This window comes from Rattus norvegicus, chromosome 1, assembly GCF_036323735.1.
Source record: "Rattus norvegicus strain BN/NHsdMcwi chromosome 1, GRCr8, whole genome shotgun sequence".
Taxonomy (NCBI): domain Eukaryota; kingdom Metazoa; phylum Chordata; class Mammalia; order Rodentia; family Muridae; genus Rattus; species Rattus norvegicus.
In genome coordinates, this window is record NC_086019.1 from 99,315,213 (window position 1) to 99,337,601 (window position 22,389).

General features: G+C 50.0%; 1 protein-coding gene across 14 annotated transcripts in view; it reads right to left on the reverse strand.

Annotated features, from left to right (window-relative positions):
- The window catches only part of Zfp536 (zinc finger protein 536), a 463,247-nt gene that overhangs the window by 178,080 nt on the left and 262,778 nt on the right, over window positions 1-22,389 (reverse strand). The window lies entirely within an intron of this gene.

The following is a 22,389-nucleotide window of genomic DNA, read 5'->3' on the forward strand; positions in this document are numbered from 1 at the left end:
ATCACTGCTTCCTTGTGGAGTTGTATCTATCCCTGACTGGAGGAACTGCATGAAAGGGAGAAGAGAAAGGATGGAAATGCGGTTCCACAATTAGCCCATGATAAACACACAGTGACACACTCAAAGTCATGTGCAGAAGCTCGGCTTCCAAACTCCCATAAGCTCAGAGCACTGCATTTAAATCTCCGTGCCGTGACTTGAGAAGTCCCTCCGTAAAGTATCGATACAAATTTTCCATCCTGCTCTCGTTTGTTATGTAGCCTGAACCATTAGAAAGTGGAATAAAATTTACATACAGCTGCCTTTTGCACAGAGATGATAGGACATAATAGTAAATAAAACTGAAGATATCCAGTGTTTTGGGGTGTGTTACTGCAACGCCCAGGGCCTGACATCACCGGGCCATACAGGTGACATCTACAGAGTAGAGCAGATCCTGAGCATCTGTGCCTTTGAGAAGGGGAGGCAAGAGAACCCTCTCTGGACTCACTTCTCCCCAAGTCTCTGGCCTCCCCACAGAGCAGAGGCTGCAGCCTCGCACCCAGGCCCAAGCTCCGGAGGCTGGAAGGGTCCCTGTCACAGCTTCCAGCATCCCCTCTAGGCCTTGTGGTAAATCCTCCTCTGAGAACAAGGGGACCTTCTGAGATAATGAGCAGATCTGTGAGTTCTGCTGAGCTGAGAATAAATAAGATTTGTACCTTCCAAGCAATGGAAAATGCAAATTGCTTTTATTCAACAACATCGTTGCTGGTGCTCTCTGCTAACGGCCGAAAGGGACAGACTTATAGACCATGAACGAGATGAAGGCAAACACACTTAATTCTTATTTGGATGTTGGCTCCCGGCGACCGTGAAAGCGCCCTGGCTTGGAACATCCTTTCTGCATTTGGACCATATGTGAGCAGATCACCACCCCAGAAAAGTACATCGAAGGCCTCCTTCTAATCCCATTCTCCCCAACTCTCCCTGTCACTGTTGGAAGACCCATTTGGAGTGTACAATTACTCAGAGGGTTTTTCCCCCCTCATAATTTTTACAGACAGGAGGGGTAGTTTACAGTATCCAGAGCTCTCACCCAAAGCCTGTCAGTTCACTGAGCTCCAGATTTCTCGGCATTCCAACACACATGAGAAGCACCCAAAGATGACTTATGGGTAAGGATGAAAAGCTCAGAGATTGTGGCAGAGCTGGGTCACACGGGCCCCACACGATGTCTCCCCCGGGGATCGTTCATGAACTGCAGGCTGAGTCTACCCAGAGTTTTCCTTTTGCTATGGTGGGGAATGGGCCTAGGGCCTTGTGTATGCTAGGTAGCCACACCCCTAGTTCCTTTGTTGTCTTATATTTAATTATATGTATGTGTGTGCCGATATGGCGGCCTCTGAACGTGTGAGTAAAGGTGCCTGTGACTATCAGAAGAGAGCGAGTGAGACCCTGGGGCTGGAGTTGGCAGGCGGCTCTGGGCTGCCTGCCATGGGTGCTGGGAATCAAGATCGGGTCCTCTGCAAGAGCAGTGTGTGCTTTTAACTGATGGGCCATCTCTTCAAACCTAAGTTTTAATTTTGCTTCTCTCTCTCTCTCTCTCTCTCTCTCTCTCTCTCTCTCTCTCTCTTTCTCTCTCTCTCTCCCCCTCTCTCTCTCCCCACCCTTCCCTCCCTCAATCCCTTTTCCCTCTCCCTCCCTTTATTCCTCCCTTTCTTTGAACTCACAATCCTCCTGCCTCAGCTTTTTGAGTACTAGGATGACTGACCTGAACCACTGCACGCAGTCCACCTGAATTTGAACAGCACAAATATCCTCTCTTTGTATCATCCCTGCACCCCTTTCCAGGACATGTGCCCATCCCTAGGTCACAAGGACTTCCTTTTCCTAAGATCTTCGGTTCCGTGTAAGAGATGTTGAGCAGGATTGGAACTTTCCCAAGTACCACCTGGAGACAAATCCAGTCACCAGATCCAAGCCTGGAGGCCAACGGCCACCCCTCAAGATTATAAGCAGGGCTCAAGTGTCAGGCTGGAGTCTGGGAGGTGTAGACCTCTAAAGGCAGATTCCCGCCAGGCCTCTTGTCCCATGATCCAGCCCGTCAGCCTCTCCCTGCAAATGTCCAAGTGTGAAGGGCCCAGCAGTCCTGAAACAAGAGCCGTGTGCATGGTGAGGAAGCGCCTTTGGTGAGGACTTACTCCAAATATTCTAGATAAATATGGACGGAGACAGCATGCCACCCTGGAAGGCTTTACAGACTTTCGATGACCTGCGCCTTGCTATATGTCACTCTAAGTGATGGCCCGTATCTGTTTTTCTTTTATCTTTCTATCGTGGATATGTGTGGTCCAATAAAAGGAATAAATTTGTAAGATAAACAGCTTTCTTTGCAGATTTAAGAGTTTAATTTTCACTTTACACAGAAACAGTTTTCTCTGGGAGGGCCAGCAGGCCTATGGCGTTTACTCTTAGACTAATCCTTCTAGAAAAACAAACTCTGAGCCACAATGAAGAGGAATGGTGGGTGGTCCCTGGCAGTGTCCACAGAGACAGGAAGCCAAGTGCAAGGAAGTCTGGGAAAGCACACACACACACACACACACCACATGGGGCCTTGTGGATGAATCCAGTCTAAACCAGTACTCAGATGGGTGCTAGCTAGCATGCACACGTTAAGCTGTACTCAACCCCACGAGCCGAGACTTTTGGAAGGTATGTGGTTCCTGATGCTCACACTCACAGTACAGATGTGGTCACAGTGTCCCTCTGCCACCAATCCTGCTACACCCCACCATCTACATGAAGGGCAGCCAGGGTGTGACTGCAGACCCCTGACACCTATCACTCCTGATAAAAATACCTCCGTGGTCACTTGTTAAATGGTTAGTGAGTTGTCAGAGGGTTCAAGTTTTGAGAAGATTTAAAATTGTATTTTTAAATATATTATTTTATTTATGTACGTATTTTGTAGTGCGTGCGGACCCAGAAGTGCACATGACTGCCAAAGCATGCCTGTGACCTTTTAGGGCACGACACGCATGAGTTTATGAGTTAATCTCTCCTTTCTACCTTGTGGACCCTGGATATCAAAATCAGGCTGTCCAAACATTTGATGGCAGCTCAGGGAGTCTTTGGAAGAGTTGGAGGAAGGATTGAGGACCCCAAAGAGGATAGCAACTCCATAGGAAGACCAACGGAGCCAGTTAACCTGGAACCTTGGAGGTTCTTAGAGACTGAGTCACTAACCAAAGAGCACACATGGGCTGGGCTGGGCTGGACTTAGTCCCCCATCCTCCCCACCCCCCAACATATGTAGCAGATGTGCAGCTTGGTCTTCATAAGGGTCTCCCAACAACTGGAGCGGAGGCTGTCCCTAAAGCCTTTCTATGGATCCTGTTCCCCTAACTGGGCTGCCTTGTCTGGCCTCAGTTAGAGAGGATGCGCTTAGCAGTGCAGAGACTTGGTGTGCCAGGGTAGGGGGACAAGGGGGGACCTCCACCCTCTCAGAGGGGAAGGAGGGGGGATGGGAAGAGGGACAGGGGAGACTAGGAGGGGGGCAGCAATTGGGATGTAAAGTGAATTATAAAAAACATCGGGCTATCGGGCTCTGCGATGAGTGCCTTGACTCATTCAACCGCCTCTGGGGCCCTCGTCCTTTGTTTCCCTCTCCTTCAACTTGCAGAATTTCTTTTCCCTCCTACAAAACACTTCCTTCAGGTGGACAAGAGGACAGGCTTGAATTTGCCACCTGGCCCTCTGTAATCCTCTGGCAAGGAGGGACAGCCCTGCCTGCCCTCTAACATAACAGCACACAAGAAACTGGCCTGTGAACTCTGTGTTGTTTCTCCATGTTCCTGAGTGACATGGGACCATGTTTTCCGAAGCAATGCCTTACACAGATGCTGCAGATAACACTCCCGAAAGGCGTGAGCGGCGCATGCTGCCACCTCGGGATTTCAGACAGGTATGCAAAACCTTTGCTATCGTTCCCTGGTGCCTACGAGCTGGAAGCTACTGCTTAACAGGAGGAGAGAGAACCACGCCATCTCAAGTTGTGTTTCGGTAACATTATTTAGGGGTAAAGGTCACTGAGTGATCTTCCTAATTTCAGCTTCTTGAGGTCAGGCACCACGTGTCCTGCCTTCCATTTGCGTCGTCGTTCTAAGCCTCTGTGGGTTCAGTGAGGCCAGCCACCAAGGGCAGACGGTAAGCTGGAGAGAGATGCTCCCACACCTGGGTCCTGCATCTCACTATCCTCACTAACAGAACTGCAGTACTGGAGACCCAAGGTACATAGACGGTCTGCTCAGAAGACCTAGTTCTCTGACTCTAATGTATAGGCACGTATAAGAAGGGCTGTCTGAGACCAACCCCGAGGTTGGCTATCTGGTTATACAACAGACATGTTTTTACACTCATGAGCACCTTGTGTGTGATACTGTAAACCTCAGCCATACTTACTCTGTTTGGAATTTAAATTTTTGGCTTATAAAATGATTTTGTATATAAAAGGTAGATTTTCCAACAGGTTGTCTTAAACACTAAGCTTCTTTGATTAATATAATCAAAAGTGGTTCATTTGCCCAGACAGCTCCTAGAAGAGAGGAGTTGGGTGTGGGCGTCTTTTTGTTCTGTATGTACAATGTCTGGCTGTCCCTAGTCCCTCATCCCTCTCTGGTCTTGGTTTCTTCCTCTGGGGATAGAAGAGGTGAAGAGGGAAGGACCGTCCAGGTCTTTCAGCTCTGACTTCCTGTGGTGCCATGACAGAGGAGCCCCAAGCCCACCCCAGTTTGTCTTCGTGCACTACATCAAGTCACCTGCCCTGGCTCCAACAACCTAGGACAAAATAACATACAAGGGGGTACAGTTCAAATATATAGGGGAGCAAACTGCATAAAGGACAACAAGTACGTCCATTCAGTGCACTGTACTTTGTGGACTACATTTCCCAACTCTCCTTGGGCTAGGTTGACACCAGGTGACTGGTTTCAGTCAATGAAGGAAGGGGAGAAGAGCAGAGAGGGGGACTCTGCCAATCACCCTAATGCCTCTTCCACCTCGGCTCCTTGCTATGCAAGAGTTGAAATGGTAGAATCACAATGCAGGACACGTGACCAGCCTTGTGTGAATGAGAACTAGCCCTGGGTGACACTACGGAACAGTGTTTAGAGGGCTGCTACTGTGAGAGATGGTCAAGAACCGACAATGGCTGCAACTCAGAAGAAGAGGCAGAAAGAGTGGAAGAGTTAAAGGATCAGAAAGTCTGTTGTGAAGTTGTGTCTGCTAGATAAGGCAGGGAGGGGCTGGTGAGATGGCTCAGTGGTTAAGAGCACTGACTGCTCTTCCAGAGGTCCTGAGTTCAGTTCCCAGCAACCCCATGGTGGCTCACAACCATCTGTAGTGGGATCCGATGCCCTCTTCTGGTGTGTCTGAGGACAGTGACAGTGTACAGCATGAGTGTGCTCACATAGGTGTGGCAGGAAAGCCACATGTAAGAGATCTCAACAGTGTAACTGCCTCAGCAGGAGCTAAATGGTGAGAACATTTGCTGCCATACCAACATGGATTCGGGAAATTTCATGACTTTCTACCCTACCCCTGGATGAGAAGACACAGGCAATTACGGACTTCGGAGAGAGGGAGAATTAGTCTTTCTCAGGGATGAATGCCTGAATGGTTATCCAATACCAAGTGGTCAGCCCTAAAAACAGACACATACAAGCAACATTAAACAAGATTGGCAGGTTGCACACACACACACACACACACACACACACACACACACACACACGCACACACACACACACACACACAAAGAGAGAGAGAGAGAAGGAAAGACCATAAAGTTGAAAGGGAACAGGAGTGGTGCCATGGGAGGAAGTTGTAACGAAGGGAGGTATAATTATATTCTAATTAAATATTAAAAACTCAAAAGAGAATTGGCCAAAATCTTCTGAGTTTATATCAACTTTTGAAATAGTCCTATTAATCAAAGAATGGGGGGGGGATCATGTTGAATTGCACAGGTATCATCAGTAAAAACCAGGCAGCCTGCCCCTTTATTCCCTTAAGAAGACATCTTAGAAAGCTCGCTTAGGAATCTCTGGTGATGCTAAGCACCGTGATGCTGGCGTAGGTGATCATGAGCGCTGTGAAGTCCTCACAGTGAATCCAGGTTCTCCAGTCAGCACGTGTGGGAGCAGGGCTCCCTGTGTACTTGAGCGTGCACTCCCTCATTTCCCAACATGCCGTGGGACTGTAAACTCCAGGGACCTTCCAGTGTAGTAGTAGCTACACTTCCGGAGATGACCCGGCAGCTAACGCCAGAAGTCTAAATGCACAGAGAGATCTCAAACGCATGATTCTCTTTATTAATGGGGGGCGGGGGGCACTTAGTAGAGGGTGAGAGTTGTGGTCAATGCATTCAGCAGGTCAGAAAGATGTCACATCTTTCTGAATGTCCTTGCCCACACACACCAGGGTTTTCAGATCTTTTTCTGGGGGGAAAAAAACCTAACACCTTGGAGAATATCCAGAGAAGTGCAGGGTTCCTCTTCAAAGCATAATGCTTTCCTTTATGTCGAAAGCTTTAAAGTTAACAGGCTCTAATGAAGCAATGAGCGTGTGCGCTGGAGTGTGGGCTCAGCTGTTAAAAGCACTTACTGCTCCTGTCGAGGACCCGAGTTCAGTTCCCAGCACCCACATCAGTCAGCTCACGCCCACCTATAACTCTTAAATCTGATGCCCTCTTCTAGCTTCCACAGTCAGACAGGTAGGAAGACAAAAGACAGACAGACACACACACACACACACACGCACACGCAAACATGCACACATAGCATACATTCGCATAGAACCCATATAAATTAAATATAAATTAATATTAAACATTGGTCATTGTAGTAAATATTCTGAAGTGGAGAAGTGAGCCTTCTATTTCTGAAAAACATTTAAAAGTTAACATATACACACAAGTGGTAACAATACTACCGTGAGTGGTTCCACTGATCCAAAGACAGAATTCTTGTGATGGGTCAGAATTAACTTGTTTCTCTACTGTTTTATTAAAGCTTCCTGATGGCCGTACATAGTCATGTCCAAAAGATAACCAAAATATGGAGGGGCGAAACATGTTTTTAAATTAAAAGGGTTTTCTGTTGTTGCTGCTGGTTGTGTGTGTGTGTGTGTGTGTGTGTGTGTGTGTGTGTGTGTGTGAGTGTGTGTGTGTGTGTTAACCAACATCAAGCGTCCTAGTGGGTTATTGGGGCACCAGGCGAGCCCCAGAGCCCATGAGGTGAGGAGGCAGGATCCTCTCCATGGCACCCCTCACCTTCAACTGCGACTCAAACTGAGCACAGCTCAGTTGACGCTGGCTGGCAAAGAGGGGTTCCTGGAATTGGGAAAATAGTCACTAAAGACCAAACTTTTTTTTGAAAGAAAATCTCAGATACTAGGATTTCAAATCACTTCTCTGATGCAACATTTTGATGAACTCAGTGAAGATGAATGAGTGACACGGGGATTAAATTTCCCTTAAAATACACTCGAGCTTTAAACCAAGCACTGCGTGCCAGGTGTACTTCCGGTTTTACCTAGCCCACAGTCCTTTCTTAAGGGCCAGAGAGGGGCTCTGAGGGACTTGCCTGCCGCCTGCTGTGACTGGGCCCCCTGTGATCTCTTCTTTTCTTATCTGCTGATGCTGCTGTTAACAATATCCCTGTCATCCTTGGGCTGCCCTCTCCTGCTGCAGGTCTGGGGGGCTCCCCACAGGCTGTGGGCAGTGTATGAGTTACTGTAATGTCTGCGACCGAAATCTGAAATCGTGCAGAAATAACTGAAGAGACTAAAGTTGTCTGTCGCTTGGCTCACAGTTTCTGAGAATCTCAGTACCTCACAGCAAGGAAGTTTGGCAGAGTTCTCAGTGGCAGGAATGTGTTATGGAGGCTTCTCGGATCCATGGGCCAGAACTAGGGGCAGTACTATAACTGTCCAAGACCCGCTTTCCTAATCAACTACCTCCGTGAGCCAGTGTCCCACCACCCAAAATAGCGTCACCAGACTGTGAGCGAGGACTCATACGTGAACATACGAGTGTATGGGACATTTCAGATTCAAGTTGTAATTAGTGGGCGCTCAGTCTGCAGGGTGTCTGTGATTGGCACTGGAGCTGGCAGGGTTTGGGATCCATAGCGTTTACCTGGGACAATGCATTCATTGGGTGGGGGGGGGGGTCTCCTTAGGACTCTGCACACCCACTCTTCCCTCTGGCCTGGTGAGGGACAGTGAGGTAGAGACACCAGTAGGGAGTATTGGAAGCTCATCCATGACTCTGGGCTTAGGGAGCAAGGGAGGCTCATCCATGACTCTGGGCTCAGGGAGCAAGGGAGGCTCATCCATGGCTCCGGGCTCAGGGAGCAAGGGAGGCTCATCCATGGCTCCGGGCTCAGGGAGCAAGGGAGGCTCATCCATGGCTCCGGGCTCAGGGAGCAAGGGAGGCTCATCCATGGCTCCGGGCTCAGGGAGCAAGGGAGGCTCATCCATGACTCTGGGCTCAGGGAGCAAGGGAGGCTCATCCATGACTCTGGGCTCAGGGAGCAAGGGAGGCTCATCCATGACTCCGGACTCAGGGAGCAAGGGAGGCTCATCCATGACTCTGGGCTCAGGGAGCAAGGGAGGCTCATCCATGACTCTGGGCTCAGGGAACCGACGCTGGTACCTGAGTGAGGCTGGAGAAGCCCTGTCTAAGGAGCTGTCATCTCCCAGGAAAGCCTCTGAATCTTATGGAGTGGGGGGCAGCTGCTGTAGCTCACTGCTCTTTGTGGAATTAGTGTGATCACCCCCCGATCCTACCAGACCCCCAAACTTCTGTCCAAGTCCTGCCACTATGGCTGGAGCCTCATCTACATCCTCACCTTTCCCCTCCCCGTCCCTCCTAGGCAGACTCTGTCCTTATAGCTTCCCCTATTCCTGGAGCTCCCTTCCCAGAATTCTCAAGGGTACTACTTCTTGCTGGGTTTTCATTCCACATCACCTCCAAGGGAAGTTGCCTCTCGCCCCATGTCTCCTCTGAGGGAAGCCATGTTTTGGAAAAAATCTCTGCCTTTCCCAGTCTAAAGTATTAATAATACTCTCCTTTATGTTGAAAGCTTTAAAGTTAACAGGCTCTAATGAAGCAATGAGCGTGAGGGCTGGAGTGTGGGTTCAGCTGTTAAAAGCACTTACTGCTCCTGTCGAGGACCTGAGTTCAGTTCCCAGCACCCACATCAGCCGGCTCACGCCCACCTGTAACTCCTAGACAGACAGACAGACAGACAGACAGACAGACAGACACACACACACACACACACCCGGTTGGCTTCTGAAGCACATGACAAGTGGCCTGGATATCAAAGTGCTTACTACCTTTTCCTTCCCACCAGTAGGGAGGGAACAGAGGCAGACTGCCATCATTCAACATTATACCCTTGGCACGTGATGGAGACTCAGCTTATATCGAGTGTCCAAAAAAATACCTCTAGGAATGAATGGGGGTTGGCACATGCCTGCAAGGCCAGCGGCTCAGAAGTTAGGGCGGGATGATTGCAAGTTCAAAGCTAGCGTGGGCAGCACGGAAAGACCCTGTTGCGAGCTAAAAGGTGAACGGAGAGCGAGCCAGGGCTGTAGTTCCACGGTAGAACATCTACCTAGGAGGCTCGGAAGGTAAGGAGTGTAAACACCAAGACTGGTCCCCTCGACCGAAGCTGCTTAGACAATCCAGCAGGAAATGGCTTGAGACATCACAAAAGCAGACATTCTTTCTCAGTCATCTGCGATCTGACCTCTATTATAATTATTTGAAGATATCCATGGTGCTTTAATTTTTTTTTTTATAATCTGAGAGCTCCTATTTCAGAAGGAGGAGGATGAGGAGAGAAAGGAAGGGAAAACGAAGATGACAGAAAACTAGAGAAAGCTCTACTTTCCGCACACTGTAAATTCCCCAAAGATTTCTATATAATTTATTTTCCTAAGAGGGGGAAAAAACACATGGCTTTTAAGATCCTCTTAAGATAATTTATGGCCTCTTCTCCTTGGGTGGGGTAGAGAGCAGGTCGGAGCCCTCACTGGAGGAAATTCTTTCCTCAGGCAGCTGTGGCCGAGCCGGACACATCTTCTCTAAAAAATCCATTTGGTCAGTCGCCATAACTTGTGGAGCTGAGTCTCCTCGTGGGGATTGCACCTACTGAAAGGAGGAAGGCTGGTTCGGAGATGGTGCGTCCCCTGGAGACGTGTCATGCCGTATTCTTTCTTAAACAAAGAAGACGTCGTAAGCACCTTGCAATATCTTTCATTTAATAGTTGGCAGAAGGCAAGTCCCTGGTGAACGCTGGCCTGTGTCTTTCTCTTTAACCAGCTGAGTGATCCAAGCTTTTAATATAGCCGTTCCAATTATTGTAAAAGTCATCTGGTACCTTATAACCACAAATATTGACAGTTTATTGCACAACACATTCCTGACATTTGAAGGTCACACCATACATAATACATAGTCTTTTATAAAAGTGTCTGGAACAAAGAGATACATGATAAGCAATTACCTCTCCCAGCTTGTATGTATGTACAGTTCGGGGCCGACTCGAGGTTGCACGGGAGGCACACACGCACGCACACCATTTTAAATAATCTATTAAGGCAGCACGGAGGCAGTCATGACGGATAATTATGAAATGGCTCATGTACACGACTCTCAGACTGGCTGGAAGGGCATAGGGTCAGGGCACTTCTCCTTTGCTGTGTTTGGGTCACAATGCCACTTTGGGGCACAGAGCCCTGCCCCACTTCAAAATCAGAACCCCCCCCCAAAGCCATTTTTTTCATAAAAGGCGGGCAGTGTGCTCCTGTTCTTCATGCTGGCTCATGTGTAGTTGAAAAGAATTTAACAACGTCGTTGTCGTCATCATCAACAACAACAAACAACACTGGGCCCAGTTTTGAGGTCCACTCACTTGCCAGGGGCGCTGGCCAGAGTCCTGACCATGCAAAGAAGAAAGCTCCTTCCCCTGGGCACTGCCATCATAAAGACCGTGGCACCCTGATACTTCAGTACAGTATGGGTGGTGGTGGCCGCGGCGGCGGTGAGGGGTGGGGAGGGGGTGTCATGCAGCTGCCGGGCTTGGGTGAACGTCAGGACGAAAAGGGAGATTCAAAAGACTTGGCTCATGTTGAGTGTGGTAGCTCGTAACACTAATCCCAGCACTTGGGAGGTAGAAGCAGGGGGTGAATCAAGAGTTGGAAGCATGCCTGGGTCACATAGCAAGACCCTGATCCCATCAAACAAAAGCAAATTTAGAAAAAACAAAAAACTTTAATAAACCAACCCCCAAAACCGGTTTATACTGAGGCTGCCTTAGAATTCTCTGGAAACACTGGGGTGAAGAAAGCACTAGTTTTGAGGCCCCGTCTCCAGGAGTGTCTCTGCTCTGTTCACAGTTGCTAACTTCCATAGTTATATTGGGTAGACAGGTTCCCAACAGGAGGGAACAGAGGATTTTGCAATACAAAAGGTCCCAGGCCAAAACTAAGTACCAGGCAGGTCTGGTGACACATACCTGTCATCTCAACCCTCAAGATAGGCTGAGGCAGGAAGTCTAGGGCCAGCCTGGACTACTTAAGGAGTTGAAGGTTGGCCAGTGACGCGGCAAATGCCTGTCCCCCCCCCAAAAAAAACCCAAAACAAATCAAAACGAAAACCCCCCAAAAAGCCAAGTTCTACCAATTTCTGGGTGTGTAATCCTGAGCAAATCAGTTAACCTTTCTGAGGTTCCATTTTCTTATCTGCAAACCGGAGTAATTGTGGTAATTCATAACCTAATGGCCTGTATGGGATGGGGAGAGACATCCCCCATCACAGGAGCTCACAAGGTGTTCCACAAACAGGGGCTCTTAGCGTGGGTGACACCGGAAGACTAGGCTACAGGAGAGAAGCTGCAGGGTGACCTGAGGTCTCTCCCCTCTGCCCTGACCCATGGGATGGCACACAATCTGACTCCAGAACAGGGATCTGTGTTCGCTTCCTGAGCAGCCCAGGTTGGAACAGGCTCTGCAGAGCTCTTAAAACCCCGGCAATTCTCCCAAGTTAACAGCGGAAAAACAATTCAGGCTGCAATTGAGCTTCCCATAGATGACAATCTTTAATCACAGATGAAGCGGCGGGTCATTAGAATCCACGCCGAACTCCCATCCAGACGATGCAAGCGGCTGGCGTCTAGTATATAGATGTGTGTGTGTAACTGCAAGTGTGTGTGTGTGTGTGTGTGTGTGTGTGTGTGTGTGTGTGTGTGTGTTTAACACTGTATTCAAATAATCAGCAGATCCTTGAAGCATCAAAAGCCCCTCCAAGAGTCATTTTCTTTAGGCTTTGGTAATCAGGGTCCTACATTTAAGGTACAGGACCCAACTGATTCCTGTTGAAGCCTTGGGTTGTGTTTATTAGCATTTGTTGCAGGAGGAAAGCTTCTGTAGAAAGAGCCCCTTTTGCATCTGAAAGGCATTCCTGTTAGCAAGTGTGTGTTTCTTTAAGAAGCTATTCTGTTTTAGAGGGTAGCAGTAAGACAGGGCACCACGTGACCAGGAGGTTGCTATGGTAAATATGCATTTTTTATTGAAGAGTAAACAGTGGCAGAAAACAAGTGTCAATTGCCAGCACTGAAGTTCCTGCCATCTCTGAGCTCTGTGGACCTCTCGCCCTCTTAATTTGAGAATCTTTATCAGAGAGACATCATCACTAGATCAAGATTTAAAATTGTTTTGAACAAATGCCCGTCTCCTTAATACTATACAGTGGTAAATATTTTGTCTGGCACGTAAGAATTAGACATAGCAACAGCGACAGCTCTATCCAAGGTGTTGGTAGAAGGCTTCTCTTGCATGCTCGAGGCCCCGGGTTCGATCCTTAGCAATGTAAAAGAAAAGGAAAACGTCTATCCAGGTCTGTCAGTCTTCCACAGCACGTAGATCTACTGCCCTCCAGCTTTGACTCAGGGCCAAGGCCCTGTCTGCCATCCTGGTACTTGCAGACACATGATGGACATGGCATGTGTCCTGTGAATGACCCTCGTGGGAAGGCCAAGCTCCCAGGCTACTCAGAAGGCAGCGAGTCTCAGCTTTAGGCCCCACTCCTCCCTCTTGCAACAAATGCCAGGAGGCTTATTCTTGTAGTTCTTTGTTAAATCTTTTTATTGGTGGGAGTGAGGGTAGAACCCAGAGGACAAGTCTGCGGAATCAATCTCTCCCTCTGCTTTCATGGGGATAGCTGTGATCGAACTCGGGTTGCCAGGCTTGTGTGGCAATCACCTTTACCCACTGAGCCATATTGCTGGCCCTATTTCTGGTAGTTCTTGACAATTTTGTTTCCCTCTGATGTGGCCATACACCTGGCCTTCCTCGATTATAAATCAACCCACATCCCTCCCTAATCGTAATGACCGACAGCTCCAGTCCCTTCCAGATCAAGTCCCTGACTAGTTTCTCCAGCCAGGTGCAGAATTCACACACCACCCTTCTGACACCGGCTCTACGTGCAGCCTATCAGATCGCAGAGAAATGTGCTGTAGGTCTCACCTCCAAACACAGCACAGAGTGGACGCACATTCAGTGTTAACCTATACCACACATGAGGGAACAGAGACAGGAATCAGTGAGCCCACAGGCTCTAGGTCTGGATTCCCAGGGAACACTACAAGTAGAAAGGCCAAATTGCTTATCCTTTTTTTGTGGGCGTGGATAAAAGAACTGCACATGAGTGAATAGCCCTGCATGTAGCGGTGGCAGGACATGTAGTTCCCCCATGTAAGAGTTCCCCCAGCCACAGTGCTGTCCGCAGCAGCTTTCCTGTCTACCTGAAGGGGCTACCTCAGCCCCATATCCAGCCGCTGAACACACTGAGGTCCTCTTGACTCTGTGAGGGGCTCCCACTCTGCCCTGGACTCGAAATCTGTGTGCTGCTGACCTTCGCCGCCTGCCGGTATAAGATTGGATGGCCAGGTCCTGGTGCTCATGGCAAAAGAGTCTACTTTCTTTCTACAAACCTCCAAGGCCAGGGGCTCCTCAAGCCTGTGCTGCTGCTTCCGAGCCATTTGTAAATGCGTTCTAACTCTGCCCAGCCTCCAACACTGCCTCTGAGATAGGGATCGAGGCACCTGCTCTGCGGTCCCCCGTGAGAAGCAAGTGAGACCATGAGAGGAAAGGCCATCTGGTGGGTTTTTCAAATTGCAGCCTCCCTTTTGCCACCTACAAGGTCCAAAACACAGTGCAGACAACGTCGGATAAGCCAACAGGTGACGGTCCGTGTAATGGAGTCACACAAGAATACACCAGCTGGCCTACCCCCTCCTTGGTACAGTACGAGAAGTCTCCATGTTGCTGGGTGCCGCCCGGTGCCTGGTGGCAGGAAACTCATTCTTCATACAGTCCCATGTTCTCTGGCTAGAACGCACAGCTTCCTGGGGCATCTGCCCTCCAAACACTCTCCTGAGGTGAAGGGTGGAGAAGGAAGACCCGAGGTGGGAGGGGTCTAGGTGGCAGTAAAGGGCAGATGGCAGGTGGTAACTGTTGTAGCGGTCCTCACCGCCCTAGCTCTCTCTGTCCAGTGGCTGCTGCATGGTGAAGCTGTCTCTCCACATCTCCCTGAGCACCTCGTTCATGAGGGGGTGAGCAGCCCCAGGGTACCAGTCACGGGAGATTTTATTTCTGCATGCCGGGAGCCCATAGCCCACCCAGGAAAACACACCTCGATATGGAGAAGCAAAAACAGACAACGATGGCTTTAAGGGAAACAGACTGACTGGGAGCTTCGGAGCTGTCTATGGACGGTGGGTGCGACTGGAGATGTGTTGGGACTTGAGGGATGTAGCTTGGGAATCCTCTTAGGAACTCTTCTCAATGACGCCGGGAGACAACCAGACGACGCTTGCTATCCCCGGTTTCCCATCCCTGCTGCTCTGAGCCACGTTTAACTCAGTGGTGAGCTACCATCGCCTGCTGGGGAATTCTCCCCGCCAGACCCCAGCATGTCCCCTACTGCCATCTTCCTTCCTCAAAGACCGACCAGCCCCAGCCCCAGGCAGAGCCACAGCCCCAGCCCCAGCCCCAGCCACAGGCACAGCCACAGACACAGCCACAGCCACAGCCACAGCCACAGCCACAGCCACAGCCACAGCCACAGGCACAGGCACAGGCACAGCCACAGCCACAGGCACAGGCACAGCCACAGCCACAGGCACAGGCACAGGCACAGCCACAGCCACAGCCACAGGCACAGCCACAGCCACAGCCACAGCCACAGGCACAGGCACAGGCACAGGCACAGGGACAGGGACAGGCACAGCCACAGCCACAGGCACAGCCACAGCCACAGCCACAGCCACAGCCACAGGCACAGGCACAGGCACAGGCACAGCCACAGGCACAGGCACAGGCACAGCCACAGGCACAGCCACAGGCACAGGCACAGGCACAGCCACAGCCACAGCCACAGCCACTGCCACAGCCACAGCCACAGCCACAGGCACAGGCACAGGCACAGGCACAGGCACAGGCACAGCCACAGGCACAGGCACAGGCACAGCCACAGCCACAGGCACAGGCACAGGCACAGCCACAGCCACAGGCACAGGCACAGGCACAGCCACAGCCACAGGCACAGGCACAGCCACAGGCACAGGCACAGGCACAGCCACAGGCACAGCCACAGCCACAGCCACAGCCACTGCCACAGCCACAGGCACAGCCACAGCCACAGGCACAGGCACAGGCACAGGCACAGGCACAGGCACAGGCACAGCCACAGCCACAGCCACAGCCACAGGCACAGGCACAGGCACAGGCACAGGCACAGCCACAGCCACAGCCACAGCCACAGGCACAGGCACAGCCACAGCCACAGCCACAGCCACAGCCTCCTGGCTCACCTCCAAGTTCATTTGCTTCCAGAGCCATTTGTTGAAGAGCCATTCTGTGACAGACTAAGTTGGCTATCCTCAGTTGTCTACAACTCCCTGAATGACCGCCTAAACATCCTTTATCCACGATGCTTGGGATCGGCGGCAGTTCAAAATTGTCATTGCTTTCTCATATTTTTTTTAAATAATTAGACCTGATATAGTCCAGGCTGGCCCAGAATCCACAATACTCCCACATAAATCTCTTGAATTCTGGGATTATAGGCATGTACCACCATGCAAACACACACACACACACACACACACACACACACACACACACACACAGGGGGTGGGCGGGTAGTTTGGAGATAAGACACAAATCTCAACAGAAAATTCATTGGTGTTTTATAGCTATTTTCTAGACTCTAGGCTAAAGGTAGTATAAAATATTTTAAACTATTTACTCTCTCTGTGTAGTGTGGTGTGTGTGAGTGTGTGTGTGTGTGTGAGAGTGTGTGTGAGTGTGTGTGTGAGTGTGAGTGTGTGTGAGTGTGTGTGTGAGAGTGTGTGAGTGTGTGTGAGTGTGTGAGTGTGTGTGTGAGTGTGTGTGAGTGTGTGTGAGTGTGTGTGAGTGTGTGTGTGAGTGAGTGTGTGAGTGAGTGTGTGAGTGTGTGTGTGAGTGTGTGTGTGAGTGAGTGTGTGTGAGTGTGTGTGAGAGTGTGTGTGTGTGAGTGAGTGTGTGTGAGTGTGTTGTGAGAGTGTGTGTGTGAGTGTGTGTGAGTGTGTATGAGTGTGTGTGTGAGTGTGTGTGAGTGTGTGAGTGTGTGAGTGTGTGTGTGTGTGTGTGTGTGTGTGTGTGTATAAACATGTGCTCGGTCAGAGAACAACTTTGGAGAGCTGGTCATCTCCTTCCATTGTGAGGGTCCCAAGGCTTAAACTCAGGTGGTCAGTCTTGGCAGCAAGCCCCTTTATCTGCTCAGCCATCTTGCCAGCCCATTATACTGTATATTTAATCATTGCTTTTTTTTTTGGTTCTTTTTTTTTCGGAGCTGGGGACCGAACCCAGGGCCTTGCGCTTCCTAGGCAAGCGCTCTACCAACTGAGCTAAATCCCCAACCCCCTTAATCATTGCTTTTTAAACTGCAGCCTGCCATGTGTTGGTCATATAATAGTGGTGCTCTGCTCAGAATCTCAGACTCTGGAACAAACCTTGGGCTTTTAGCTAAGGGATACTTGTGTGGCTGACAACCTGTTTGCCGGGTCCCCTCCACTACACTGCCTGTCTTTAAACGCTGGGAAGGATCCACGGCTCCATTCACACATCTCCACAACTACTTGGCCCATGGGAACTACATTCCCCATGGAGACTGACTGAGTGACCCGATGGGAAGGTGACACTGGGGAGCACACACAGGGGGGCCTTTCTACAATGGTGCAATATAGGTAGGCCTTTTTTTTTTAGTTTTTATTTTGTTTTGGAAGGGCTAAAGTCACCGGCATGGTCCTGCCCTTTCTCATCCTGTGGGATCCAACCCCAGTGCACATGGCCTATCCTGGCCCTGTAGCAGGCCTTTCTGCTATGTAAGTGACACAGACCACAGGATATCTGCTCTCTCTGCAGTCCTAGCTCCTACTCATATGCCCTCAGCCTGTCTAATAACTTCTCCCTTGTGCGAACTGTCCTTCAGAGGGGGAGGGGGCTGGACTGTCTGTGCCCAGCCTCGAGGAAGGTGGGAGGAAGAGGAGGAGGGAGAAAAGGAGAGATTTTTTTAAGATGGCATTAGGGAGCCTTACCTCTCCAGTGTACCCATAACTTCTCCCCTGGGAAGGTCCTTGCCTGCCCATGCCCGCCTCAGCCAGAGCCCAACATCCACACAGTACATCCACACATCTAGCCACAGCTTTGCTCTGCTTTTGGGAGCCCCGCCCCAGAGGCAGGTGGCCTGCTTTGGGCAAGTAGAACTTTAGTGTATAATCGGCCGGGCGGGTGGCGGCCCCAGGCAGGCACATCAGGCAGCTCGTTCTGCCTAGTGCCTCTGCTGAGTTTCTAGGCCTGGGGATAAAGTCTGTGCAGACATATGCTCTTGGGGGTGTCCGCATGCACCACCAGAGTGAGGATGAAAGCTGAGCTCTCCCATCTGCGTGATGCTGATGGCGGGAGTCTTTGCCTCACTCAGCCTGGAACCCAAAACCCTCAGGCTTCTCACAGTTTTTCCCCACCCTTCTACCTCTGTCCCCCATTCCCGGCTTACTCTCTAATCAGGTAGCACCCAGTATCTACTCCCCGGTGACTCTTTGACCCTCTTGACTTAATGAGCCACCACTCATCTTTAGCAAGGTTCCTGGTCCGGGGTAACGCTGAACGAGAATTTACTGAATGGGGAACAGTCGGACAAGTCTACACACCTTTGCTAGTGACTCCTCCTTTAATACGGAAAAAAAAATCATTTCCTCTGGTCCTTTCGGTAACACTTATAGACTAACATTCAAAGCAGTTCCACACACACATACAGTAGCTCTGTTGGTCCCTGTGATGCTAATTTTTGCCCTGTAACCAAGAGAGACAACTGAACGTTGCAAGGTTACACAAAGCTCCTGCCCCTTATCCTCCGACTTCTCCTGAGGGGAAAATTGCACCAGAATACATTTCCTCATCTGTATGTTAAGGCACGCTTATAATCCACCTATCATGATTGCAATTTTGGGAATCAAAACGCAGATCCAAAACAGCACTATGAGCTACATTGTAGCCACATACATTATAATAAATTAAGTCAAAGAAAGACTTCGGCATTAACGGCTGCTCCATTTCTTTAATACCCTATATGGATATTGGATCTTATCCTATGAAGAACCCCGTTCCCCCACCTGCTGCCCTCGCTGCTGTACCACTGTTACCCTCTGCCTCCAAGAGGGAGTGATGGAGCCTGCTGTCCATGGACAGCAGGACCACAGAATTGGACCAGTGACTGTATATGGCTTTGTGCATTGGATTCAAAGCCATCCTAGGTCATAAAGAGGTGGGTAGACATTCCTGGTCATAGGCCTATAGAAGTTTCCTAAAAGAAGCAGGCCAAGAGGTTGCCAGGTTTGTACTGGTTACTTTTTTTTGCCTCTGTGACAAAATCTGTCACATAAGCAACTTAAGGGAAGGAAGCTTTTATTTCTGTGCATGGCTTCTGGAAATACAGTCCATTCTGATTGTAGAGGAGGAGGCTTGCTCCACTCTGGGGCTTTGGGAGCTTTCAGTATGCAGCCTGCTCCGACCTGTAGATCAGGAAAGAAAGCAGAGAGCTTGGGCTCGAACCAGAAGTGGATAGCCACTTCAGGGCCTTCTCTCAGACACATGTTTTCCATAGACCACAGTCCTAAAGTCTGCACAGCCTCCATCGACAGTGCCACAGCTGGGGTCCAAGTGTCTAGACCATGATCCTGGGAGGACATTTCCCATTCTAAACATCACAAGGCTGACTGAGGGTGGGTGAACATACAGCTCAGAGGACAAGGACAGAGGGACTGAGGGGACCTGTGACTTAATTGTGTACTAGAATGAAACAGTCCATATTCATCCCCATCCCAGGACTTCAGACTGCAGCTCTATGTGTGGGAAGTAGGACTCTCATCAAACTGAGCAAGGCCCTGCCCTGCAGTCTTTAAGTGCTAAATATCCGCTACCTTGGGGCGTTCCTTCCCGATAAGGTCTCCCTGGAGGTCAGGCTCTCCAGCTTCTCCTGAGACTCCACCTCCCAACCTAGCCAGTGGCCTAAGGAATGGGAACTTCCGGGCTCCACGCGGGGAGGGCCCCTCCCGCTGAACCCTTCCCCACCCACACTCACTACCTGGCCACCCCCAGCCCACAGGCATCTGTCTGGATTTGCCGTCTCAGCTGAGCCCATTCCGGAAGCCCTCTCCACCTCTAAAACCAGCCATAATAACCTCAGTTGAGCAAACAAGGCAGAAGCCTCCAGACTAATTCTCATAATTATGATGGGTTTATTATTTCAAAGTCAGCGATGATTGTGGGGTCAGGTACTCAGAGGAAGAGGGGAAGAAACATCCTTTCAAGTAATAGCAGATATCCCTTCATTCTGCTAGGGTACCAAATTGCATCCAGAGATGCTGAACCACGCACTCTGAGCCTTAGTCGGATTTCAAAGAGGCCTGGGAGGAAGGGCAGTGATCAGAGAGAGAAACATGCTGCCATCAGAGGACCGGGTGATCCCAGGACCTCTCCCAGGACTCCGTGATAGAGATGAGTGGAGTGGATGACAGTTTCCTCCCTGCTACGCTGGCCTGAGGGGTCCTCCTCACTCGTGACACCTGGCCTTCGCCTGTCTGCTCCAGGCCGAGAATACCTGACCGTCTCCCCCTTTGCCCTTCTGTGTGCTCCCTGTCACTGTCTCAACTCGGTGGCTGCCACAAAGCCTGTCTTGGCCTCCCTGGTACCCTCAGAGTCATTTTCTAAACGTTTCTGTGCACGGCCACAGTGCTCTGGATTGCTCGCTAATTTTTATCACGTGTTTTGATTGCAGCTGACTTACCAAGAGGACCCCGTGGGTCTGCCTGTCTCATAATCACCGACAAAAGCCAAGCGAGAGGCTGGCCCACAGAGTCGCTCAATAAACACATGTTGGCTGACCTTTCCATTGTGAAAGACACCACTGTTATCTCCTCCAGGGCTCCCCTCATAAAGCCTCTTCAAGGAGCAAGGAAGATCCAGCCAGGGCACTGAAAGCCCTTTAGACCTTCTGACCCCACCCCTGCTCCTGCCCCCTTGCTGGGTCTGCACCCTAGTGTGGCTTCCCTCTTCTTCCTAGAACTTTTGAACAGATGCATTCGGCTAACAAAGGGGATGACGTACCCAAGACAGATGGGGTACTATCTACTCCAGGATATGGTCCACCTTGGGTGGACTGGCTGGCTTGTCCAGGGGCACTACAGTGAACATCAGAGGGATGTCCGGAACTTTCTAGACTAAGCTGTGAATCTTATAGTGAGATTTACAGCACAGCAGACAGGCTGGTAAGACCAACTTTCCTTCCTAATACTAGTATTTGTGTACAAGTTTCTGAGTCTCGAATGCTTCTGAACTGGGTACCTTTCTGAGAATTTGTTTATTTGTTTTGCTATGAAAATCTTACTGTGTGGCTCATGTCCACCTTGAACTCAGGATCCTTCTGCCTCAGCCCAAGTGCTGGGATTGAATGCTTGCCCTACCATGGCTGTCTCTGTCTCTCTGTCTCTCTGTCTGTCTTTGTCTCTGTGTCTATCTCTCTGTCTCTCTCTCTCTGTGTCTCTGTCTCTCTGTGTGTCTCTGTCTCTGTCTCTGTCTCTGTCTCTGTCTCTCTCTCTCTCTCTCTCTCTCTGGTTTAACTTTATTGACACGGCATCCCTACGGAGTAGGAAAAACCACTATCTCATTGCACAGATGAGGAAACTGAATCATACAGAGGCTGACAGCAAGTTCAGGCAAGGGTGGAGCAAATGGAAGTGAAGGTCTTCAGACTCCAGACTCTAAGGCTGAGGTCAACAGCAAAGGACTCTGACCCTATGATCTTAAGGTAGAGAAGGAGGGCCAAGAGCAGGTCCTGTATGTGAGAGCTGGGATGGGAGCTTTGGGATACAGCGTGGAAGCCTAGTTTGGAGGGGTGGGCTAGGTAGAGTCAAGCTTGGAACTGTCTGGAATTCAGTCTTGGTATAGGAGAAAGACTGTGTCTATACAGAAGGATGCTGCCCCTATAAGAATAAGGAGCTGAGTCTTGCCCACAAGGGCAATGTCCCTCTGGAGACTGGAACCCTGGGTCTCTGGATACACTGGCTACTCTTCTTTTTTTGTCACCTATCTTTGCCCCTACACAGTCATACCATTTCTCACACCACTGTGGCCTTTCACTACCAGGAAGCAAACTGGAGGTAGTGATGGTGGTAAGCCCAGCATTCACTCTGGTCACATCTAGAGATTAAGGGAAGGTTGAGGATAAAAACATGTCTGTCTGTCTGTCTATCATCATCATTATCAATCGATCAATCATCTAGCTATCGTCTATTTTTAAGTACAAGAAATAAACTGGATCACTTCTCCCCAGCCACCCACTCTCGGGATGAAGGGGTGTGTCTGCAGCCTGGCGCTTCTCCTTGGGGAATGGCTTGGAAACGAGTGCCATTTGGTGCAATCTGCTCAGTCTCAAAGGCAAAGAGAATTCTTTCAGGGGTCAAGGACCACTGTGAGGCAGGTACAAACAACACTTCACCCAGTCCTGCCTAGCCAGCATACTGCTCCGACACATGAGAAGCCAGTGGGCTCCTGACTGTGTCACCAACCCCTTGTCGGCACAGCCCCCTGCTGCTCCTTACCAGCTGGTGGACAAGGATGTTAATGAAGTACAATGAGGGTCCTTCCATCCCTCCTAGCCCTCTCCCCCCAGTGCCTCTGGAAAGGCACTTGATCAAGAACGTTCTGGAACCAACACAAGAACTCCAGGCTATC